Genomic DNA, 8855 nt, shown 5'->3' on the forward strand with positions numbered 1-8855 from the left:
CGATAGAACTAGAAAATGCCCACTTGGTAGCACCAATTTCAACTCTAAGGACTCGTCCATACCTTTTATACCAAGATGGTCATATACATAAAATTCGTTTTATGCCCATTTTACGTTGAAAGAAACAGAGCCTAGAGACAAATGATAAATTTTAGGGATATACAAATTAAAGGTACTTGAAAATAAAACTTGAAGTGCAGAAGTAACTTTTTACACATGTAAAAGCATGAAATTTCAGTCCTTTTCCAAACTTTTCCAAAAAATCCTGCATTCCCAACAGAGCCTATGATTATATGAAAATGGTTTTGAAGTTGAATATAATTTACTAGCAAATTAACAGTTAAAAAGCAAATATAAGAAACAATCCACATTTTTTTAACTGGCAAAAATCAATCTACTGATTGGATGCTTAAGAACTTATTAGGGTGAGTTTATGAGAACACATTAGAACTCTTGAATGTAAATTGAAAAGCCCAAAGACATACGCAAAGACTCGATCGTATGGACATGTAAAATACAGGATTCCAATCCTAGCAGGGAAAGGAGGGAAACGGATACTCATTTTAAAGTGAGTAGTATGGACCCTGCCCCACAATTGAATGGTTTGGATTGCAAATTGCCGCGTGGATGGCCAAGATGGCAAGATCATGAGTAATTTTTATGCCATTGATTTTTGTATGCACCAATCTTGCAAAAGAGGTGAGTCTATGTTCGGCATCATACCTAGACCCACAAGGTTGTACCATGATAGCCCATCAGACCAACTGTCCCAAGGACCAAGCACATATGCGATGTGTGCATTGGATCACTGTCATATTTGCTCATTAAGACCAGATTTTCTCACTTGTTGGTCTCTTTTATGATTTTATAAAAATAATCATATTTTTTCATGAGCGTAGATCTTCCTAATAGCTCTCGTTTTTATTAACTCAGAATTTATCTAAGAACCCAAAGCGGCACCCTCAGTTTATTAACGAAAGAAGAGAGATATAAGACGAGGGAATGTCACCTTGCCTCTAAAACCCAATAAAGATAAATATTACTATTTAATGCTAATGTAATGGGAGATGCTTTTTTCAACCCCAACCCCCCCCCCCCCCCCCCACCCCAACGTGATTTGATGTCAAAAAGTGTTAGTCATTTGGGTTGGGGGGCTAAAAATCATCTCCCGGTAAAGAAGCTGATAGCGAACAGGTAACAGTGGGAAAGGAGACCCATTACTGTGAAGAGGGGTTTGACATTCAGCAAAAGCAGGGAGGAAGAAACAGAGCGAGCAGAATGCAAAAATAAACCTATATGGATGGGGGATTACTTCAGTAAATAAGGACTAGTTAGCTGATGGTAATTAGGCTGTTAAACCAGGTAGTTAGGCTTATGTAGTTGTACTTTGTGATCAAAGAAAGGCATCAAGTTAGTTACAAATGATGTCAACACAACAAATTATGTTAGGGTCTGTTCAGTTGCGCGCAGGAAACGGAAAGGAAAATGAAATGCCATGGCAGAAGGAAATGAAAAGGAAAAGAAACTGCTAAGAAAGCAGTAGGAGTGCTCGTTCAGTTTCTAAGAAACGGAAAAGAAACAGTAAAGAAACAACAATATGAAAGGGGGTTTCACACAAGATCTGAAACGGGTTTAAAAAAATAAGCTCAAAAATCAAAACATATGAAAGAGGGTTTCACTTAAACCCTAATCCGAACCATCATATAAACCCCTAATCATATTTAAGAACTTTGAAAAAATTAGAAAGCCAAAGGGAAATCTAATCAAATCAAAGCAGATTAGGGGTTTTTGCAATGGCAGATAAAGAAATAGAAAAAGATTCAAATTTGCATTTTCTAAAAAAGAGTTTCAGGTAGTGCCAATATCTGAAATTGAAAACCCCTAAAAAATGTTGATAAATCCCCACTAAAATGTGCATGAAACCCATTCTTCTTTCCCATCTGAAACTGATGAGAAAACTCCTAAAAATGGCGATAAAACACCAATAAAACAGAAAAAATAAAAAATAAAAAAAGGAAAGAGGAGAGAGGGACGAGGTAAGAAGCTTACCTCTCAAGGAAAGTGGAGTGGAGATCGGAAAACCACCGCATTGGAGAAGATGGCAGCAGTTTTGCTCTCCACAGACCAAAGATGATGACGAAGATATGAGGGTTTAGGGCTCTTTGTATTCTCAAAACCAAAAAAAGAGGACGCGACTTGCTTTTTTTCTGCTTTCCCTAGTGAGAATCCGTGACAAATCCGACTATTTTTGACGGATTGTAAAGGGCGGAAAGTGAGTTGCCACGTGGGATTCTGCGGATTCCACTTCAGATTGGCGCTTTCCTTATCCCGTCAACTAAATGACCATTTTAGCGCTTTCCGAGGAAAAAAGAGCCCGTGCCCGTTTTCCGTTTCCTTTCCTCAAAATAAGCGCAACTGAACAGACCCTTAGTGACTTCCTTTTAAAAGCGACAGTCACATGGGAACTGATATGATGAATTAAAAAGCTTTCTTTTCTTCTTTCTAATTCCTTCAACTCTATCTTCTCTCTTCTTCAGTTCAGAGAAAGACTGAACTTTCTGATCTGAGGGCGAAACATTGGTGCTTTCATTGAGCCTCCTCTTCCTCTTGATTTGCGATCTCTTTCTTGATTTGCGATTTCTTTCTTGATTTGCAACCTTCATCCCTGTTACAAGCAATGTCTTTAGCTCGAATTTACGAATAAAAGTATGAAGACATGCGGAAACTATGGAGAGTTTCTAGGGTACTTTTAAGGGATTTGGGGAATTTTTTTTCAAACTGATCTCCCAAAGGTATTTTGCACTATTTTGAAGGGTTTTGTACATTTTAGAATTGTGTAAAACCTATGCTTTAAACATTGGATAACTAAATATTTGGAGGCTCAAATCTTCTAGGGTTGCTTTTGAAATAATTATTCTTTTGGTCTTTTGACTTACTCAAGAGATGGTTTGACTCATTTAAGAAAACACAATTGATCACCATCGACACGCACAACATCTGACTAATCTGAGGTCAGGCAGAACAAAATGAGGTCACTGTAATACATCTAATCCTACTGGAGAGATTGGTTCGTTCTATTTTTACCAAGTTATGCTACTCAAAGTGGTGGTCTTGCTTGCACGCACATGGCTACTGAACGTGATTCTTAATTGTGTATTAGTGTAGACATCCAATTAGTGTAGATAATTGGATACACATAATAAATAAACTAATGTTTGGCAATCCTCTGGATTTGTCAGAGATTTAGTCTCAGTTTTCTTCGGTCTCTGAGTTTGTAATTTTTTTTTTGCGTGCTTGTATTGTTTCGTTTGTTCTCCCATGGATCTCCTTGTACTTTTAGTTTTGCTTTTGTTAATGCAATTACAGTTAAAAAAAAACTAGGAAGGGAAATTAACCAGATAACCACCTCATTAGCAATAGCTGTTAATAGATTATCATTGTAGTTTCGTGTTGTAATCCCTCTAACCCCCATATGATTATTAATGTACTTTGCGGACCAGGATGTTTTCATTTACAGCTTTGAACTTTGTTAAAAAAAAATCTTAGATTTTGCTTTTTGATTTTTTCTTTACCCTCAAGAACTACATTATCTACGTCGGGCTTAGGCTCCAGAGTTCTGAGAGTTTGTTTCTGATTGATAAAACAAACAGATACAGAGCCGTCATGAGTGCAAACTACAGAGGTGCTGTTGGGGGCCTTGGGGCTATGGCAGTTTACAACATAACTAAGCGTCAGAGCTTGGACCACATACGACAATGGCTGGAAGAACTGCGTAGCCATGCCGACAAAAACATTGTGATAATACTGATAGGGAACAAAACCGATCTTGAAAACCAGCGGGCCGTGCCCACTGAAGATGCCAAAGAATTCGCGGAGAAGGAAGGGCTGTTCTTTTTAGAAAAATCAGCATTGGACGCTAGTATCGTCGAGACTGCCTTCTTGACCGTGTTGACTGAGATTTTCAACATTGTCAACAGAAAGAACCTTGTTGCTGGGGAAAATCAAAGCAACAACAATGTGGGATCATTGACGGGGAAGAAGATTCTGGTCCCAGGGCCGGCACAAGTGATCCCAGCAAAGAACAGCATGTGTTGTAGGTCTTGATTTGGTTTTGGAGGGTGTGATTTGGTTTTGCTGGGTATTTTGTATATTCTGATCATAGTTTCAATTTCGTGTTTAGGGTAAATATCCAAGAATGTGATCAAACACGGTAGGGAATGGTGAAATTGAGCTAAAATTGATTTTATTTGCTTGCTTATAATACCTTAAAATCGCAAATTAGTAACTTTCTGCCTCTATGAAATTGCTAATGTTACTATGACCGGTTTCTCTCTCAGCCTTCTAGTGCAGAGAATACCTTCTACTGCAGTCCTTCAGATGATATCCGATATGCACATGGTGATGAACCTTCTTTTGACGTCTGTCGTTCCTGAGCAAGAAATAATGATACCCATTGTATAGGCAGATCTAGATATAGATGAAGTCAAAGTAGTCTTATTCCATAGCCGTTTTCCCCATTTCTTCATTAATCATATGATTAGTATTGATTGTTCATCCATGCCGTTTTCCATTTTTCTTTTAAGTTTAACAATACAGACAAGGGCAGGCATTTAATTCTATCTTCCCTGGAAAGCAAGTGAACACCAGAACTCTGTCTTGTCAAGGAAAAAAGAGGCTGTTTTCCAGGGATTTGCTTTCCAGGGAACGCAAGTGAACAGAGCCTTAAAGAGTAATGCTAAGGCGGCACTACTTTTTCTCTTTGGTTTTCCTCTTTAATGAGTTACCTTCTCTCTCATTTGGATCCTATTTATTTTTCATAAGAGGAATTATATGGCACGGGCACTGGCCCAAAAAAAAACAGTGGGGCCCACATTTTTTGGGTGATCCAAACCATTCATTTGTTGGGCCTTGATGTAGATAAGGTAGACCAAGAAAACTTCTACATAAGATGTTCTTAACCCTTCGATTTGTGGAAGTTTAAAATGGATGGCACAGTATAAAACCTTCCAAAGATCAGAGGGTTAGTATTATCCTATGGAGAAGATTTTCTAAGACCAACTTATCTACATCAGGGTCCAACAAATGAACGGTTTGGATCGCCCAAAAAATGTGGGCCCACTGTTTTGGGTTGGGGGTGCATGTGCATGCCCAAGCGGGAACCAATGCACCATAAAATTTCTCATTATAAATCAATTTGACTGTCAATCCATACCGTTGCTTCTTTATTTTCTTACTGCCCATTTCACAACCACAATTTGGGAGCAAAGGAAAACACTTTGAAAACGGGATTTCGCTTTGGAAATAAAAAAAAAGGCGTCACATGAGGGTTGCTTTTACCATTTTCAGAGTGTATTTATTGCCAGCCCCTCTGCACTGATTTATAGCCAGCTGGAATCACATGGCGTTAAATTGGCCATGTGCGCACTTGCTCCATTGGGTCACCAAAAATTTCTGGCCATTATGTGGAAATTTAGGGAAGTGATAAATCCGCCCCTTTTGATTACTTGGGACACCTAGAAGCAGTGTATCAATGAGTGCAAAGGGGCTGATGTACTTCACATCGGAAGGATTCAATGGGGTTGATAGCCACATTAACTGCTGCTGGGTGTCCCAAGTGATCAAAGGGGGCGGATATATCACTTCCATTTTATTGTGTAGGGGTATTTGAGTCATTTAAATCTAGAAGCAAAGTCAGCCATGACGAATATGGGCATCTTTTTAAAGAGTTTTTATACGGTGGCCAAGGGCTAGGTGGTTTGGCAAACCACCTGCCCTTGGATTTTGATATGGTCAAAACACCTTTTTTCGAGTGTTTTGACCAGATCAAAATCCAATGGGCAGGCGGTTTGCCACCTACCCTTGTGATTTTGACCGCCGGACATCATATAATTTCTCCATTTTAAATAATGCCCATCTCCAACATCTTTTTAAATGAGGGGAAGACTCAAAGTATAAAAGATTAAATAATGCCCAATGAAAGCACCATTTTCAAACTGATCTCCCAAAGGTATTTTGACATATTTTGAATTTTTCCTCTAGTTAGAAGTTAGAAGTTAGAAGTTAGAAGATTGGTAAGTCTTATTTTGCGGGAATATCCTAGCTCTATTTTTTTTAGAATAAAAAAAAAGCAAATATTGATAATCTAGTCTGGAATATTCAAATTTTCATAGATTCCAGCTTTTAATACGTCAAATCTAATCAAAGAAGGCCAATATACTGTTGTGAAAAATGGACCACTATGGGCAATAATCAGTATTTATTATTTGGGAAAAATACACTTAGACCCCCTTTGGTTAAAAAGTTACAAGGAGACCCCCTGTGGTTTCATTGCGTTTTTTAAACTGGACGGAGCTGACGGCGTGGGGAAAACACCAAAATGCCCTCATCTTCCCCAACTGAAAATTAGGGTTTTCATACTTGAAAACTAAAAATTGGGGTTTGATTCAAACTCTTGTTGATTTATCAACATAAACCCTCCATTTAGGAGTTTTATTTGTCTTCATTAACATCATTATAATGATTTGCACAAAAACATAATGTTTTAGGGCTTTATTTTTTGTTTTTATCAAAGTTTTCTTCTTGAAATGTGGGTTTGATGTAGCCATGGGGTGGGGTTCGATTGTCTATGGTGGAGGTGACGACGGTGGCCAGAGATGGCGAATGCAGCGGTGGCCAAAGGTGACGATGACAGCGGTCGCCAGAGGGGTGACGGCGGCGGTGGAAAATGGCGTAAACCTAATCCCTCTGCAAATGAGGGTGTTTTTATCCTCAAAATATTAACCATGGTTAGTTTTAGTCTTTCCGTCAGGTTAAACTGACGGACAGTTGACGGAGGGGGTGTACTTGTCACGTTTTGAAACCACAGAGGGTCTACTTGTAACTTTTTAAACTTTTGGGGTCAAGTTGAATGTGTCAGAAACCACTGGGGGTCTTAGTGTATTTTTCCCTTATTATTTTGCTTTTCAAATGTTTTTTGTTGTGTGGGTCTCTGTACTACCTTGCTTCTATATGAAAAAATCCCAATGTTTAGCAAAGAAATACATAATTAGTCCTTGATTAGGAACCAAAAAAAAGGTTCAAAAATCCAATTACTTAGCACCTGCTAAAGCATCCAAGAGTGTAGACTTCCTGTTAGAGAAATAATTCTGTATCTGTTGGAAAGAAAAAGCAGTAACCAGTTTGCTTCAAGGCGCGAAATCGCTTTCCTTAAGACAGATTTCGCCCCCACTAGAAGTGTGCAAAGGGGATCCGTGAACTGCCTCCAAGATACAATGAAGCCAGTAGGAATGTCCTACTAATTTGACGACGCTATGCACAAGCGGAGTCAAATCCGAAATGCCCTTAGAATCTTACAAGCCTGAGAGAATCTGTCTAATTTCTGTTACTGCAGTATAACAGTAATTAGATAAACAATAAGAAAATAGTTTAGTAAAACGAATTTTGGTGGGAGCAAGAAAGAGAGTATAATGCACTAGAAGTCTTAAGAATTTATCCAGAAATGGGTAAATTCGATTGTACTTTGAAATGGTTGGGTTCTGCAACTTTTATAGAGCCGCCAATAAAGCGCCACTATGCGCCCTATAGCCCATTGCCCACGCCGCGCGTGCGTGTGCGCGTGCGCGTGCGCGAACGGTGCAACAACGGTGCGTTGCACCGTCCCGCGGGTCCAACCATGGGTTCAACCCAATGTGCAATCAAACAAGTAATAGAAAAGTGTAGTGCTTTATAAGCCCTTCTCTTTCTTTTCTCTCATCCGATTTGGGACTATCTTTTCAACTACATTACACTATTCTCTTTCTCTTGCAAAAAGCAACTATTTCCAAAGAAAAGTTTTTCTTTTTCCAAAACACACTTAAAGAAAATATTTTCCAAAAATTGTTTTGACCAAAAACACTTGATTTTGAAAAATCTTTAACACTTCCCACAACCAGAAGGACCCATGATGGCCAAGACCTCACCAAGCTGAGCATAGCCTGTGATACCCTCAAGAATCACACTGCTCCCGGATTTTCCGTTCATGGCCTTCACCCAAAGATTGTCCCACGTTAATGAAACACCATTCGCCTTCACTTGTACTGTTCTCCAGATGTCTGATTCTACCTGTAATGATCTTAATGAAGGTGCAATAGAAATGGGTATAGAGAAACTTGTGTTAATTTAGGAGGATGAGGATGAGGAGGAGGAGGAGGTGAACCTGTGCTAAAAGGGAATAAGCCTTCAACACTGGACATTTCTTCTTCAGAATCAAAACTATTTATCGCCAAGTCATCTTTTCTTGTTGCTTCCAAGGGTTCATGACTAGGTGATCTTGTTGGGGTTGGGTTGGTGTCCATCTAAGAACCTTACTAGGTGAAGCCTTGTAGAGAGAGAGAGAGAGAGAGAGAGAGAGAGAGAGAGAGAGAGAGAGAGAGAGAGAGAGAGAGAGAGAGAGAGAGAGAGAGAGATGCTCTTGCAGGATTTACAGGCCTGCTAATAGTGATTATTTAATGGAGAAAATTAGTGCAGTATTATATAGGTGCACCTATTACTAATAAATTATGGAGCAGCATTTATCATAAGAGGCTACTTTTGTTCCATTACCTCGAGGTACGCACGTGCACTATATGATTTCATGTTATTATATAGAGGAATGATAGACTGGAGGGCGCCCTGGCAAAAAACCACCTACAAGGGCAACGTCATTGGTCAATCTCAACAAAGTGCATTTATCGTTTCTTTTGGCTGTAAGGAAATTTTTTTCCCTCGATCAAACAGCGTCTCCAAGTGAAGATGAAGGTGAAGTTGCTATAGCTTTTAAGGCCGAGTTCTACCTAGGGGTGCAACTCGGGTTGGGTTCAACCCGAAAAAGAGTCGGG

The 8855-nt window shown here is 39.2% G+C and overlaps 1 long non-coding RNA gene across 1 annotated transcript; it reads left to right on the forward strand.

Annotated features, from left to right (window-relative positions):
- Positions 1-2421: 2421 nt before the first annotated feature.
- On the forward strand, positions 2422-4321 carry LOC143848233 (uncharacterized). The gene is made up of 2 exons (XR_013235346.1): positions 2422-2792; positions 3651-4321. It is a non-coding gene; the product is annotated as an uncharacterized LOC143848233 (long non-coding RNA).
- The last annotated feature ends 4534 nt before the right edge of the window (positions 4322-8855 follow it).

The sequence above is a fragment of the Tasmannia lanceolata genome, unplaced genomic scaffold (assembly GCF_043159265.1).
Source record: "Tasmannia lanceolata isolate RefF3 unplaced genomic scaffold, GAP_Taslan_0.1 ptg000016l, whole genome shotgun sequence".
Lineage (NCBI taxonomy): Eukaryota > Viridiplantae > Streptophyta > Magnoliopsida > Canellales > Winteraceae > Tasmannia > Tasmannia lanceolata.